Source organism: Gymnoscopelus microlampas (genome assembly GCF_963454915.1).
Source record: "Gymnoscopelus microlampas genome assembly, chromosome: 20".
NCBI classification, from domain to species: domain Eukaryota; kingdom Metazoa; phylum Chordata; class Actinopteri; order Myctophiformes; family Myctophidae; genus Gymnoscopelus; species Gymnoscopelus microlampas.
In genome coordinates, this window is record NC_139957.1 from 22,201,441 (window position 1) to 22,219,205 (window position 17,765).

At 39.6% G+C, this 17,765-nt stretch overlaps 1 gene segment (V, D, J or C); it reads right to left on the reverse strand.

The window, feature by feature from the left end:
* Positions 1 to 7,961: 7,961 nt before the first annotated feature.
* On the reverse strand, positions 7,962 to 9,292 carry LOC311035627 (Ig kappa-b4 chain C region-like). The segment is given in 2 exons: positions 9,234 to 9,292; positions 7,962 to 8,476 (listed from the first exon to the last, which is right to left on the reverse strand).
* Between the last annotated feature and the right edge of the window lie 8,473 nt (positions 9,293 to 17,765).

Consider the following 17,765-nt stretch of genomic DNA (forward strand, 5'->3'; position numbering starts at 1 on the left):
TATTTATTTTCTATTACATTTCATTGTCCATATCAAATTTTAAATCATGTTTTGTTGTTTTTGTCAGGTACATTTCTTTGTTCCACTGCATTTGTTACAGATTTTTTTGTCTTTATTTTTTTAAAAGGAAAATGTGACAGCAATAACAATGTGGGGGGAGCGATGGGAAAAGGGAGAAAATGGAAAAATACAAAATGTCTAACTGATTTCATGTAAAAACTGTGAAGCTAATAAAGATATTTGTTTAAAAAAAAAACTCAACTGAACGGAGAGCCTGGGATCTTTCTTAAGTTCACCTGTAATTATCAGCTGGCGGGGCAGGCAGTACTGGAAGTCGAGTAATTGGATGTACTAGGTTCGGTACATAGTTGACCAGATCTGGATATAGGGCGATCCATGGAGTCCTCCGTGCAGACCGTCTGTAAAGTCCCATCTATCACGATGAACTCCGGCCTAACAGGCCCAGTGTCCCAGGGTGATCCTGGCGCCTGGTTGCGGGGCAAATCAAGGATTCGAGGGCCCAGAAACGAGTACTCTACCCAAGAACTGTAGCGGGCAGAGAGAGAGAGTGAGCAGGACAGACAGAGAGATTCACTGACAATAAAACAACCAAGGCTACCAGGTCTTCAGTCTGGCGGCGCGCGTGCGTGTGTGTTGGATGCAGTATGCACACGCACGCCGACTCTGTTATTCGCGCCTGGAGGTTTGGTAATGGGCGTGTTGTTGCGCTATCCTTAAAATTGCTATCTTGCCCACACACGTACTGTATGAGAAAGCGGGTTGCAACTTCTCAGACCACCCACTGTTTTGCCTGATTCACTGCCTTTTTTGTTTCATGCTTTTGCTTTTCTTTTTTGCTTTATTGTTAAATTAGTTATTTTTCTGTAATTGTATTCTTGCTCTGTAAAGCACTTTGAGCTGCATTTCATGAAAGGTGCTATACAAATAAGGTTTATTATTATTCAAAGACAATGATTTGTGCTGCGCTCAATGCCATTCGCTCCAATTACACTTGTTTTATTAATCCATTGTGCAGGAAATAAAGAACGGATAACAAACAATAATATAACATTCTCTATATAATCACTAACATTTGGGCAATCTGGGAACCCATTGGCAAAAAACAACAACTTTGTGTTTTGTTTCTGCACCTGTCACAACACTTACAGGAAATGTGAACCAAGTCCATTTATGCATTTATACAGGTCACAGTCGAGACCGAAATCCAAGAATTGCATCCACCCGACGTTCACGTAAGGGTCTGTGGGGAAGGGACCAAAATGAAATTTGATTATTAGAATTCTATTAATAAAGATTATTCCAATATTTGACCACGTCCCCCCTTATTTAAAAGAAAAATAGAAAGGAAAAAATATATGTTTTTTATATTACATTTTTATCCTAAAAACGTATTTGAATATTCGATTATTCTGACCCCCGACAGGAGCTTGATCCATTGTGATGTCTGCAGTTGCCTTGAATGGTGGTGATAGCATAAACTGTGACAATGGTCCATTTTGATAATTGTTCACCCGATTAATGGTGTGCCCGACACTTACGTCCCTTATTCTTAAGAAACGTATCCTGCGTAACATTTCCTGTCTAAAATTCTGCTGCTGCAGGGCCATGTTGACAATTCTGCAAAGGAGGAGGTAAATTTAGTATTCAGTAAGTATATTATAATTAAGCAATATTTCACGAGGGTGTGCTTTACCGTCATTATTGGCACACCAGTGATGCGGTCAGGAACGAGGCGAAGCCGAGTTCCGCGCGCATCACTGAAGTGCCAATAATGTAAGGTAAAGCACACCATTGAGTGTAATATTGCGATTATACAACAGTTACCAACAAAACATCCAAATGTATTCATATTGTGGGGCAATTAATAATAAAAATGTTTCGCTATTGTCCGTTTCCCTGTAAAGATAAGAGTTTTTGACAGAGACATTAAATAGTCCCTGAAGCAGTGCTTTGAGTTTGAGGCACCGTCTCATCAACACAGCTGAGCTATTAATGCTTGCGCAGTGGAATGAATTCCAGTAGGCTACATGCTCCGTCGTACGACCGTGTCACGTGGCCAAAATAACTGATCTACAAGCTGACAACAGTCACGATGGCGACGCGTTGTGAACTTGTAGATCGGCTATTTTCGCCGTGCGATACCTTCGTACGATAAAGTATAACATACACTGGACTGTTAACGAAATGGGAGTAATTTTACTTTACACAGGAGGATATTTATAACCTTCTAACCATTGATCAACCGTAAGTCCGCCAAATAAGTAAAAATTAACAACATAGTCCATTTTGCATAGCTGTTTGTTCTCCAGTGGCGGCGGTGGGTCAGGCTACTGTCTGTTTGTTTTCCTACCGTGGGACAGCGTGACTTCACAGCACAGCTGTGCCATTATATGGTCTAATCAGGTGCGGACTGCAGTGCGGAGTGATTTATTAATGTGATTAGGCCCGTGCTATGATGCTGGTTTGAAGCACGGCTAGATAGCTATTTCAGCCAATCAGATTGCTTGGTCGGAACTACCTGTTGTATAATATACTTTATATAAGAAAGTTTTTGAAAATAGCACATCCTAGGGTTACGTATGTAACCCGGTTTTATTAGTAGCGTAAGTAAGGTACTTACTATGGGATATCATCGCCCCCTGGCGATTGCACAGAGCAACAACAGGACTCCCGAATTCCAATGTCCATTGGATAGGGTCGTGTGACCCGGGTGCAGTACGTTAGCGACAGCGCATTCCTCCGACAGCGCAGTGCTCCGACATTAAACAGTAAACCCGAACCAAACCCGCACCCTAACCCTAACCGCACGCGGATGCCACATAGTCGGAGAAAAGGTCTGTCGGATTAACGCATGCCTCCCGTGTGACCCAACCGGAAACAGATTAGGGTATAAATACCCTTGCGTCAATCAATAAAAAAGCATTTAACTTTTATGAGCCATAGTGTTAAATTACAGTAATGTGTTCAAAGTTTTACATCGCGAAGTCTTTTAATATTATACTTGTGTTGCAGGATCAACTGCCTCTCCAGTACGCAGTCAAGTATGTTTATCTAGGAGAGACTCTGAGCTGTACAGCAAGTACAGGAGTTGATGATGATTTAAGTTGGTACCTGCAGAAACCCGGACAGCCGCCTAAACTACTGTTTTATCAAATTAGTAAACACATTACTTGAAGGGGCAAATTCATACACGTGATTAATGCTTGTGTAACCCAGGTCCAGAAATGGGTTAAAATAGACTGAATCACCCTTTACAATAAATAGATAAATAGCAAAGTAAAATGGATTCAATCATCCTACAATATGAATAAATAAATAACTGTTAAAAAGTCATCAGGTGACAATTCATTCAGTCATATTCCCTCAGATCAGTATCAGCTTGATTGGCATTAAGCTGTGGCCCAATTAGATGAGACAACGCCCTGTCTGAACAAGGGCCTGTTGCCTATGTGTGCAGGGACAGCAGGTGGAACGAATTCCAGTCTCCTTGTCTCTTGCACCAGAAAAAAACGTCAGTTTAAGAAAATATAGAATAATAATGTCAGTTGTGTACACCAGACCACAACATTAATGACTTGAACTCTTTGTGAGAAGCAACATTGAGTCATCTAGACAGCACTGATGTGCTGATGCCATTAGCAAACCTTGGTGAGTGACAAACGGTGTTTGGATGCATTAGCTGCTAGGTGGCTAACATGTTAAGAGTGAAGTCCCAGCACTGCTGGTGACTAGGCTGTTTGTTTAATGAACAGTCAATTAAAAAAAAAAGACTAATTTAGCTGGATGCAGCAGGCTGGATACAGTCTGTCAGAAACTGTCTGAAACCTATGACTTCCCTCTCATTTGTGATCTATTCTAATCTCTGTTCTGGTGGAAGGACTGCTGAAGTGGAAGTTGTTCCTTCGAAATATGTGTTAAATGTTACATTTCAATTTTCAACATGAATTTACTTGCCAGCTATTAACTAACATAACTTATTGAGTGTGTTTCAACAATCCATAAGGGATAAAAGACTGTGGGGAAAATTACCTTACCTCTTGAAAAAGTTCCTGAGTTCCTGGGAAAGTATCTGCACTGGAAAAGAGGCAATTGACTCTTCAATGTACCAAAAATAAGACCACCTCAAAAGAGTACACTGGTATCTCGCTTTGGGACTACAATGGCCCCAGGGGCCAGGGCCCATCAAAAAAAGCAAAGGGAAAAAAATAACTGAAAATGAATTAATCCTTTCAACTGGCACAGTCATATAATTTCCCCCTTCAGTGGATACAGGTGTGTATTTGCCTATGGAGGAAGTAATTTGAATGGCTGTTACGCTTCACTGCTAACTACACTGATAGCCTATTCCTATTCACCTGTTTCTTGGCTGTGTGTTTTCCACTTCCTGTCGGATTTCATTGGATATCATTAGTCATCTGACTTATGCACTGGTATCAACAGAAAACTGGAGAGCCACCTAAGCTTTACTGGCAGTGGAGGCAGCACTGACTTCACTTTGACCATCAGTGGAGTTCAGAATGAAGACCTTGCAGCAGTTTACTACTGTCAGAGTTTTCATTACATAAACAGTGTCCATACGTTCACACAGTGATTTAGAGTCGTGCAAAAACCTCCCTCAGTCAGACTGAATAGACACTAATCTGTTACAGCAGGAACCTACTGCAGCTGCCAGCTGTACACTCTGACACAGACCACTGAACACAGTTTCTAAAAGATTCATTTTGATTCAGTGTTATGGATATGAGTGGAAATGATACTCAGTTTTTCATGGTCACAGTGTGACACTCTTCTCAGAAGAAACCATGCGTCCTTGTGCTGATAAATGACTCCTCTGGCATACTTATCTGTACAAGTGTAGTTCTTAGCATGCAGCAGATTTTCAGACTTCAATAGAAATCAAAAATTAAAAATCAAATAATGAAATACCTCAGAATATCATATTTGTAGGGTGCCAAGCAGTCTGCAGGTATGCCATTTGTGTTGACTGTAAAGTTGAATTCATATTCTCAGTATGTGTACTTGTATGCACTCAATTGTACAGTTTTTCTCAATTAAGTTCAAATAGACTGACTTGCTCATCTTCAGTCAGTGCCGTGCTCACTGTCAGTGATACTGCTCAGTGGCAATGAAACACTATTATGTGTGTCACAATCAGTTAAAAACAGAGATCATGTCTTGAGGGAATAATCTGATGACAGTCTGGGGAATCACCGATAGCTTTATAACATTGGAATGAAGATGACAAAGGTCATGCAATGACACCGTACTGTCATGGATTACGTCCCAGACCTTGTTAGAGTTTTCCTGTCTAACTCCTGTCATCCTATTAAAATAGTGGTGTGTGACCCTGTTTTGAACCTGTGGTGATGACTCTGAGATAAAAGATCACCTGTGAACGTATATAGTGGAGAATCTTTTCTATAAGTTGCTGCTAATCCCTCAAACCATAGCAAAACACACCTCACTATTCTCAAATTCATTTATAGAGCGGTGCAGCATCAAAAAATGATGAACAGTAAATCAACACACGCATGCATAAACGTGCACACACACACACACACACACACACACACACACACACACACACACACACACACACACACACACACACACACACACACAAAACAAAGGTATTTGACATTGTATTTTTCTATGCAATTTTGTTGTGTTGTATTCTTCTGTGCAGTGTTATTGTATTATACTTTTTTGTTGCTGTAATGTCAAGGAGCCGAAACCCAATTATTTTATCCTATTATACAGAAATCTGACATAATTTATCTTCCCATGATCCTGAAATGCAAGTAATTAGCATGAATCAAATATAATGCTATGTGAGAATTACCAAATGATGAAAAGATGACATATAGTATCTTTTCATCCTACCAATAGATGTGCTGTACGCTTTAGAGATCTGTTTAAAGGACAACTTTGTTTTTTTACAACCAATGTTTCTGTTTTAGATTGTAATTAAAGTAAATAAAAGATGAGTGTTAAAAAAATGTAATTTACTGCTTTCTATAGTTTTAGCAATTTTCACAATCTTTTTTTACACAGTGTTTTCACAGTGGGCGGGGGCATTCTGTCCGGTGGCTAAATATGTATTTTTTTAACACATTAACCCGGCGTTTTCTTTATTATTATTTACAGTAGCTCTTCTAGCCCCCAATAACTCACATCTGGCCATCTCAGACAGCCGGACCTTTTTTATTGTGTAAAAAAGGCATATTTAGCCACCGGACAGAATGCCCCCGCCCACTGTAAAGAATATCGCAAAAAATGCTAAAACTATAGAAAGCAGTAAATGAAAAAAAAATTACACTCATCATTTATTTACTTTAATTACAAGCTAAAATATAAACCTTGGTTGTAAAAAAACAAAGTTGTCCTTTTTAAATAGCCTACCAAGGTCAAGACGAATATTACTGAGTGAGTGAATGAGTGAGTGAGTGAGTGAGTGAGTGAATGAATGATGCTGTAGTTTACACATAGCTAGAGTGTTTATGATAAGCCTCAGATTAAGAATTTTGTCCAAAAGGAAATTATAATGTATATAAATTAAAATATTTTCATTCATAGCTAGAGTTTGGGTAACAAGTAAACGATCTCTCGTATTTACAGTAAACGCACGGTGAGTTTGGTGCCTCGACCAAAATTCCAGCACAGTGAAAGGGAAACTTTAGTTATAGATAGATTTATATTGTAATAATTATCATGTTTTATTTCCTGGCTCATAATCTTAAGATTCAAAACTAATTAAGATAAAGTATAAAGTAAAGTTGTAAAGTTTGAAAATCCTTGTTGTCAACTGACAGAAGTTTAGAGGCTTTTTCATGCAAAGCACACAATAACCCCCTGTAATCCAGACTTGATATGTTAACATTTTTAATTCTGCAAGTATTTTTATTCCAGTAAATGTATCTTACTACAGTATTTCCCATCCATTCATTGTGTTCCTCATAATGTTCAGTGTGTTGAGAGAAGATAGATCATTTCCATAGAGAGGAGACTTTGCATTGTCAGCTGATTCTGAGAAGGTTTATATTCCTCAGAGCTGTCCGTCAAACACAGAAACCACAGCAACCATGACACTCATCACCATCCTCATCTGTACACTCGTCTGCTGCTGTTTCACAGGTCAATACATGTAAACAGAATGTTCATCAATGTTTAATGTATTTTTCAATATTTATTATTCATATTTAATTATGAGATTTCATTAATATTTTGTTTCTTTCTGCAGGATCCAGCAGTCAGGTGACTGTGACTCAGCCTCCATTCATGACAGTTACGACAGGATCTGCTGTTACTCTGACTTGTAAAACTAACAAAGCTGTTTATACAGATTCTAATGGAGATCGTCTGCACTGGTATCAACAGAAATCTGGAGAGCCACCTAAACTTCTAATAAAATGTGCAATTAAGCGTGAATCACAAACACCAGCCCGGTTTAGTGGCAGTGGAGGCAGCACTGACTTCTCTTTGACCATCAGTGGAGTTCAGACGGAAGACCTTGCAGCAGTTTACTACTGTCAGAGTTTCCATGTGATAAACAGTGCCTATGTGTTCACACAGTGATTTAGAGTCGTACAAAAACCTCCCTCAGTCAGACCGCATAGACACTGATCTGTTACAGCAGGAACCTACTGCAACTGTTGAAGGGGAAGAGACTCTGACACAGACCACTGAACACAAAACTATGGTTTCAAAGCAAAAGTTCCCCAAATAATCAATCGGCCACAATCCTTTCCATTAAAAGTGTACAATTAAACCTCTGATTTGACCAAACATGTTGTACAATAGAGAATTCCTGCTACTGTTACTACCCCTAGATTAGCACATCTCTGTCCCCAGATGTTGAACCTCCACCATGTTTGGAGCATGCATGTACCACAAAAAGATGCTGCATCTGAAGTAATTACACAAAACATCGATTTCTCTTAAAATATCACACTTTATTAGCTAATTTATTATGCAATTCACCCAAGCAAAGAAACACAAACAAGCAAAACCCAGTTAGATATGGGTATATAGCATTTTACCATTTCATGTTGGTAAATAGAAGGAAGAACAGATTTATATCAAGGTGTTTGTACCAAAAACAGCAACTCCATAATATCACTTCTGTCTTTTCTCTACTCAGAACACTGTCCAGGGTCCAGGGTTTGAGTGACAGGGGGCTGGCCACTCAGGCTGGCCTCACAGCTCACTGAGCCCGCCTTCCTCCACTCATCTGCAGTGAGGGTCAGGGTATTGCTCCAGATGTAGTGGCCGTCCCTCCCCAGGACCTCCTGGCTGCCTGACACCCCAGAGGACCTGCTGCTGCCCCCCACCTTCCAGCCCAGAGTCCAGGTGGAGGGGAAGCCCCTGTTGGCCAGACACACCAGTGTGGCACTGCCCTGCTCCATCTCCACTCTGGAGGGAGGGAGGACGGTCAGGGTGGGCCGCACCAAACCCACTGGAGGAGAGAGAGAAAGAGAAGAGGATTGGAGAGGAGTAGGGAGAATAGAGATGTGGAACAATATTAGAGAGGACTCATTGTAAATGTTTCTGAATGAGAGCATAAACTAAATTATTTCAAATGTAAGATAAGATTAGTTCATTGTAAAATGAATGAGTTCCATGTTTCTGCTTTACAGTGTTTGACCAATATAGAACATCTCAGAGGTGACAAAGGTGTCATTGTGAAAGACTTCAGTTAATACATTCATCTCTTTCACTTCCCTTTCAGTATATCCAAACTATTGAACCATGAAAACATATTACACACTGTTTTGGTTTAATTGTCAAATCTATATAATGAAATTATGAAATTAAATTAGAAAGTCCATATATTAATATTGTGTGTGCATGCATCTTTAGAAATCTGAATCAATTGTAACAAATGAGATTTGAGCTTATGCAACTAAACAATCAATCTATTGCCACAAAATTTGACAAAATGGGGGGAAATTAGATCCTTGTCTGAGTAGCTGGTGTTATCTCACACATACACACAAAAAAGAAATATACTTGAGAGTGAATGATGCTGTGGTGTAAACATAAATATCTACAGATCTGCAGTGTTGATGAAAGGGCACAGATTACGAATTTTGTTCTAAATGAAAGGAAATAAAACGGTATATAGATGAAAATGTTTACTTTTAACACACAGACAAACAATTTCATTAAAGCAATGGTTTGTTTGTAAATATTAAATAATCAGTTGTACTTACAGTCAACGGTGAGTTTGGTGCCTCCACCAAAAGTCCACCACAGTGATACAGACTCATTGAGCGGCCGTACAAAAACCTCCTGCACTTAAAACACACCTCTTTACAACTCAAGCTACAGTTTCACAAAATCTGTTGTGTCATAAAAATGCAGTTAATCCAATATTGTGATTAGTTTGATCAAATATGTTAATCGATATTATTTAATCAAATACAATTGATTCATTTAATGCTGTTTTCTGATTTCCCTATTTGTTTAATGAATAGGAAACATTAGTCATAGAAAGGTACACAATGATTGTCTTTTCTTGATAGCTGCAATCTAAAAGAAATCAGTTTTGACATGAAAATGCTGCTAATCCCACATTGTCATTAGTTTGATCAAATATGGTATTTGATATTATTAAATCAAATAAAATGTATTATTTAATGTATTTGTGTAATGAATAGGAAACTTTAGTTATAGATAGATATATATTGCAATCATTATCATGTTTTATTTACTGGATCATAATCTTAAGATTCAAAACAAATTAAGATAAAGTATAAAGTAAAGTTGTAAAGTTTCAATGAAAATCCTTGTCAAGGTCAAGGTTTTTATTGGTGTCCCAAAAGGGCAAATAGTTTTACAGCCGGAGTTGTCAACTGACAGAAGTTTAAAGGGCTTTTTCTTGCAAAGCATGCAGACTCATGTTACACAATAAACCCCTGTAATCCAAACTTGATATGTTAACATTTCTAATTCTGCTAAAGTATTTTTATTCTAGTAAATGTATCTTACTACAGTATTTCCCATCCATTCATTGTGTTCCTCATAATGTTCAGTGTGTTGAGAGCAGATAGATCATTTCCATAGAGAGGAGGCTTTGCATTGTCAGCTGATTCTGAGAAGGTTTATATTCCTCAGGGCTGTCACTCAACACAGCATAAACCAGAGCAACCATGACTCTCATCACCATCCTCATCTGGACACTGGTCTGCTGCTGTTTCATAGGTCAGTATGTGTAAACAGAATGTCTTTTTCACTATTTATTATTAATACTTAATTCTGAGATTTATTTTGTTTCTGTCTGCAGGATCCAGCAGTCAGGTGACTGTAACTCAGCCTCCATTCATGACAGTTACTACAGGATCTGCTGTTACTCTGACCTGTAAAACTGACACAGCTGTTGTTAGGAATTCTAATGGAGATTATCTGCACTGGTATCAACAGAAAACTGGAGAGCCACCTAAGCTTCTAATAAAACTTGTAAATCAGCGTGAATCCCAAACACCAGCTCTGTTTACTGGCAGTGGAAGCAGCACTGACTTCACTTTGACCATCAGTGGAGTTCAGAATGAAGACCTTGCAGCAGTTTACTACTGTCAGAGTTTACATCACATAAAAAGTGTCTATGTGTTCACACAGTGATTTAGAGTCGTACAAAAACCTTCCTCAGTCAGACTGCATAGACACTGATCTGTTACAGCAGGAACCTACTGCAGCTGTTGAAGGGGAAGAGACTCTGACACAGACCACTGAACACAGTTTCTAAAAGTTTCAGTGTTGGACATGAGTGTTAATATAACTCAGTTTTGCATGGTTACAGTCATTACACTCTTCTCAGAAGAAACAATGCATCCTTGTACTGATTAAATTACTCCTCTGGCATACTTATCTGTACAAGTGTAGTTCTTATCATGCAGCAGATTAACTGACTTCCGAAACTTCAATAGAAATCAATATTTAAAAAGCAAATAATGAAATACCTCAGAATATCATATTTGTAGGATGCAAAGCAGTCTGCAGGAATGCCATTTGTGTTGACTGTAAAGTTGAATTTATGTTCTCAGTATGTGTACTTGTATGCACTCCATTGTTACGGGGCCAGAGCTCAGCTCTGGACCTGTTTTGTTATTGGCAGTATTCTGTCACTTCTTCTTCTTCTTCTTCTGCCACTTTTCGCAGTTCTGGCTGAACCGTGCTGTCGCTTTTTACGAAACTCGGCCATATGGTAGATGGTCATGAAAAACGATCAAGAAATAATTCTCACAATCTTTCGTCCAAAGGTGGCGCTATAGCACTCAATTGAAAATGCCAACTTTGAACAGGTACAACTCATGCCCTGTTTGACCTACAACCATGAAACTTCGATACACACATGCGTCTCTTCATGCCCGACAACTTTCGTGGTCTGACTTTTGACCTCTGACCTTTAGATCGCCCACCATTTTGAATTATATGAAAAACAGCCATTGGCTCATAACTTCTGCATTTTTTCACTTATGGAAAATCCGCCGCTTTTGTTTTGTCGGCAAAGGTCCTAAGTTCATGTGTAAAATGTTTCGTGCAGATTACTCAAAAATCCCAGGAGGAAATAGATTTTAACTATTGCAGTTTTATGAAAATTATTCATCTGCCCCTAACACATACATGCAAGACTCACATTTCTTTGAAACGTTGCAGTAATGTAGAGAGTCATTCCAAATATCACTGAAACCAATCTCAATCCAATTGGCCAAAGGGGGGCGCTATAGCAATTTTTTGAAAATGAAAACTTTAAACAGGCAAAAGTCATGCCTTGTTTGGCCGAAATTCGTGAAACTTGCTTACACTTGTGCCTTGACTCATGAGGAACACATCTATCGCTTTGACCAGTAAGCTCCGCCCTTAGATTGCCCGCAATTTTGAGCAGTTTGAAAAACACTTAAACCCAGGATTCTTCAGCTATTTGCGTGAAACTGTATCATCTGTGTGATCTCCTTTTTCACAGTTCCTTGTCTGTTGGTCCAATGGTGTCTCCCTTAAATGAGTGCCTCACAATCTCAAGGTCACCAGTTCAAGCCTCATTTGGTGCAGACTTCATTTAAGTTGAATTGCAAACAACATGACTGTATCAATGAATACATGTGCAAATGGTAAAGATAACCTGAAATGCTTATTTGAGAGTACGTTTTTTCAATGTATGACATACTTCATTCTGAAAATAGCCGATCTCAAAACTTTTCAGATAGCAACGTGTCTCTGAGCTTGTAGATCGGCTGCTTTCACTGTTTTCGGTTGCGAGGAGACATACAATTTCTCTATTGGTAAATGGTTTGTGAACGAGTGATCTTAGTGTTGGCTTGGTTCATGACAGAAGGCAAGAGTTTATGATCTTCAACAGACAACTTCAGCCAGGACAAAGCTGTAGCACTATAGGTAGTGTTGCAGCCTATTAGTCCGAAAGTTGAGCGTTCGAATCCTGTTAATGGCAATAGGTTGAGATGTCCAATCAATCCATTCTGTTTCCATCTCTCTCTCTCATCAATCTATTCCGTTTCCATGTCTCTCTTCAATCTATTCCGTTTCCATGGCTCTCTCTCTCTCTCTCTCGCTCTCTCTCTCTCTCTCTCTCTCCAATCTATTCCGTTTCCATGTCTCTCTCTCTCTCCAATCTATTCCGTTTCTATCTCTCTCTCTCTCTCTCTCTCTCTCTCTCTCTCTCTCTCTCTCTCTCTCTCTCTCTCTCTCTCTCTCTCTCTCTCCAGTTTCCATGTCTGTCTCTCTCTCTCTCTCTCTCTCTCTCTCTCTCTCTCTCTCTCTCTCTCTCTCTCTCTCTCTCTCCAGTATCCATGTCTCTCTCTCTCTCTCTCTCTCTATCTCTCTCTCTCCAGTTTCCATGTCTCTCTCTCTCTCCAGTTTCCATCTCTCTCTCTCTCTCTCTCTCTCTCTCTCTCTCTCTCTCTCTCTCTCTCTCTCTCTCTCTCTCTCTCTCCAGTATCCATCTCTCTCTCTCTCTCTCTCTCTCTCTCTCTCTCTCTCTCTCTCTCTCTCTCTCTCTCTCTCTCTCTCTCTCTCTCTCTCTCTCTCTCTCTCTCCAGTTTCCATGTCTCTCTCCCTCTCTCTCTCTCTCTCTCTCTCCAGTTTCCATTACTCTCTCTCTCTCTCTCTCCAGTTTCCATGTCTGGCCCTGTATTATCGCTGCTTGCAGCTATATTTATTATTATTATTATTATTATTATTATTATTATTATTATTATTATTATAGCTATACAGCACAATGTAATAAAAAAGTCCTGCATTCACAATGTTACTTGAGTATTGGCTTCAAAATATTCTGTTCTTATTTCCTTTCCTGGATGATGGGAGCTTACAGTTGAGTTGAAGTTACAGTAGTTACCAAAGTAGCCTACTCTTATGTAGAATGGTTCATTTCACAATCATATTATTGGATTGTATATAGGCTATATTCACGTGTTCATCACTTTAATGTTGCAGCTTGTAAAGGTGGGGGTGGTTTTAATTACTTATTATTGCTGCAGGGTACCTAATAATACATCATCATTTATCAGTTAAAGTATATGTTGAATCTAAATCTGCAAAGTAATTAGAAGGCTAAGTAAAGTTCAATATTTCAAATAGGTAAGTATCAAAAAAAATCACAGGGTCAAGTAAAGTAAAAGTACCTCAAAATTGTAAGTAGGCTACATAGTTAGGCTACATTCCTCAACTGACATAAGTACAATGTTTTCTTTCTCTTAGTAAATATACCCAACTACAGGCTATAGGTTGTAGGCTAATCATACAAAAGAGATAAGCGGGCACGCCTCCATCTACATCGATAGTGTTGCAGCAGTGATAGGTCAGTGAGTTCAAGACAAGTTCATAACACTACTGAGGACGTCAGAGGGCCACTACACAGACACATCACACATGGTGAAAATGGCTTAGTCTGTAGTGAATGATTACTTGACAAAAGTTATGAGGAAAAGAAAAAAGAAAAAGAGACAAAAAACAGAAAGCGTTGGACTGATTTATTTCTTCTGACACACACACCCACATCACTTATCCTCTGACATGATGGGGGTTTTGTGGTTTATTTATATTTTCATTATAATCTTGATGAATGATTAGGCATTTTTAATACTATCCACAGCTTGAGTGAACTACAGGGATGGAGAGGTGGCAATAGGGACAGAATCCATCTCTTTGATAGCCTCATTCTCAATGGGTTGAATGAGGGGATTTGATTTGCTTATTAGATTGAATGAATGCACTATCATGTATGAATGATAGTTGGATATATAGGTATGTTTAAAAACAGTGCCCTGCCCTGATGAGGGAGAGGTGAGTCCTCCAGCTGCAGGCCATGAACTCATCAGCTGTACGTGTCTTTTCCACTTTCAAACTAGTGTCCATATTTTTGACATGAATATTGAAAAAAAATAAGAATTGTTGAAAATATCTCAAGACAGCAAAAATAGCAGATCTACTAGCTTGTAGATTGGTTATTTTCGCTATTTGTCATACGACATGTAGAGCTTAAATGATTAAAGAAACAAACAATTAAACAGACGGGAAAGAGACGTGTCAGGCAAACTGCAGGTCAGGTAGACAGCCCCCCATAGAAAATGGAGAACCCTTAGGGAGGGTCTTTGTCAAGATCAAAGAAGAAGGTAACAAGAACAACCGCCCGGCCGCCCCAGCTGCTAGTTGCCATTCTTACCCTTCCTGCAACTATAGATAAAATAGATCCGTCCCATTGAGCTTGGCCTTGGCATTCTTTACGCAAACTCTACTCTACCACCCATTAATTTGTGTTGGTTCTGTGAGCACCCCACAAGGTCACTCCTCCTACTGTTCTCATGAGGTCCTTCAGGTCCTGCCCGCTAAAACCTGATTTATACTCTGTTGTGTCGCACACCGAAAATAGCAGATGTACAAGAGCTGCAACGCGTTGTGTGAGTTTGTACATCTGCTATTTTCAGTGCAACAAAAAGTACAACTCAGGCTTAATACACAAGGAGAGGTTCTTCACAATGTTCTGTCACGACATGAGGTCTATATCTGCATCCACTTCTTCGGTGTGACAGTGTCTAGACCAGGGGTTCCCAAATGATGGAGTTTGGGAAACGCTGGTCTAGATGGTGGTGGTGAAACCCCCAGTGCCCCACCCCTTCCAGGTGCTCAGTGCTGTTTTGGCCCCAGGGCATTTCTGAAGCAGCTGCATCTGTAGTGACTCTTCTCACTGTCATTGATGCTTGCCTATCCCCTTTATTTCAGCATTACTTTATATCAGCGGTTCTCAAATATTTTCATATCAAGACCCCCAAATTAATATGTATTTGGCCACAGAACCCCATCTGAAAATATTTGGTGCAAGGGAACCCATACAAGATTTGTCTTCAAGATTTTCAAATAGCCGATAATAGGGTTAAAGTGGTTGAGCTGATTGTGATGCTAACACATTTTGCTGGGGACCCCCTGAACCCCTTCAAGGAGGGACCCACCAGGGGAGTGGGTCCTCGCTGTCAAGCAGTGGTTCTCAAAGTGGGGTCAGAGGAGTCCTCGGACCCCACTTTGAGAACCACTGCTTGACAAGAGCGTTAATCTAAATGTTATTGCATACTTTTAACAAGCAACTCTTGCATACAAATGTGCTCTGTGGCACAGACTGACAGTAGCTGTAGCTAGTAATATGCATTGAAAATTAGCTGGTACGACGGTATGACATATGTCATGCAGTTTCTATGACTGTCTCAGAATTATTAACATACACTCCTGTTTATATAAAATATCAACCTTAATGTCATCGTATACTACTCATTATAATACTCACTTCAAGTGAGTACACAAAGTGAGAATCATGCATCCCGTCAATTTTCTTATGTCTGTAAGTTAAGTTAAGTGTGACGTGGGGGAAAAAAAGACTACATCAAACTTGTTGTGGGTGAGCATTTGAACAAACAAATAATCGAAATACTGTACTCTGCAATACACACTGCCCTCTGGTGTTTCAAAGTTATTGTTGCAGGCGATGTCACCTTCAAGATTTCAAAATGTCAAAGACTTTATTTGTCAATAAATAAGAAAAAGAGGTTGCGCATCAACAATGGGTTTCCTCAGTGGAGTACTAGACCCAAAGTCCAGTATACACATCAAAAGAAGGAATTAAAAAAAAGGTAGCACATCCAAAATGTCAATTAAATGGAGGACAAAGTACTCACATTTCCACTTTTTTTATTGGCACACACACACACCAATAAATGAACGCTTACGCGTTTCGGCTATGAGCCTTCCTCAGAGCATTCATATCACATAGATTCAACTCACTTTATACAAAAGGTCAGAGTTCACCTACAGCTACAGCTGAAATCTCAAGACAATGACCATGGTCCAATCACTTGTACGCAAGAACACAGGCAATTACAGGCAATATGAGGCATATATCATAATAAAGTTACAAAGTAACACATCAAATAAACAAGTGCAGGGGCATCAAAGAAAAAAGCATTTAAAGCTATAATCGTCATTAAGTCCATTGGGTGTCATAGTGTTGAGTGTGTATATCTTTATTTGTTACATTGTTACTTTGTTATCTTTATTACTGTATTTTTCATATACACATACTTAAACATGTATGTGCAGTGATTGAAATGTTTGTGCGGCAGACTGTGCTACAACAAGTAATGTACAAGTTTTAACATAGTACAAGATAATACTTTGAAAGATGCATGAACAGTGTAGTTTGTATATGCTACCATCTGATAGAGGTGACAGCACTACTGAAATGTTAGAAAATGGTTCCAAATCTGTTGCTTCAAGAGTGTGTTGGAACTACTCCGTATATACTATATCAGTAAATTGTGTGCTCTTAATTATTTTTCAATACAGAGGAATATTCTATACCACTGTCACAGGGCAGCCCGTGCCCTACACACACATGCACGCACGCACGCGCGCGCGCGCACACACACACACACACACACACACACACACACACACACACACACACACTGATTGAGGACATTGCACACGCCTACAGTAACTACCCAGCTGCTTCCATTTGACTAACTTCGCAGGCAGTCTTGGAGGACTGTGTGAATGAACATAATAGTGTTACATGTTGATGTTGTTCATATTGTATCATTTGTACCTCACATCAACACAAGTACTAAACATTAACAGCATTTCTGTTTATTGTCAATCGGTCAACCTTTACACCCACCCTAAAACATTTGTTATAGTACTCAGAGTATCCTACAACATTGTCAAGCTGTCACAGCAATATAAGATGACTTACGAACAGTATAAGAGCAATAAGCAGTACATTATTTACAATCAAGTGAGTTAAACAAAGGCATGGTATGGCATGAGCCCAGTACAAAGGGTATGTGAATGAGGTTATTAAACACTAGTACAGAGGACAACTATGGCTCTTTTCGACTACAAGAACTAAGTGTACCGTATTGTGCCATGTAACGTGGTGCTCCTTCCATTCCGACATCTCGCCACTCCGACTAGTGGCTTCCGCGTGCGGTTAGGGTTAGGGTTAGGTATAGGGTTCGTTAACGTCGGAAAGGCGAAATGCACCCCCATCCAACGTGGTGTTCACTCTCCATTCCGACATCTCACCACTCCGACTAGTGGCTTCCGCGTGCGGGTAGGGTTAGGGTTAGGGTTAGGTATAGGGTTCGTCAACGTCGGAAAGGCGACATGTCGGAAAGGAGAAATGCACCCATGTAACGTATTTCACAGATTCTGGATTTGTTTCCATACACTATGGCTCGGTT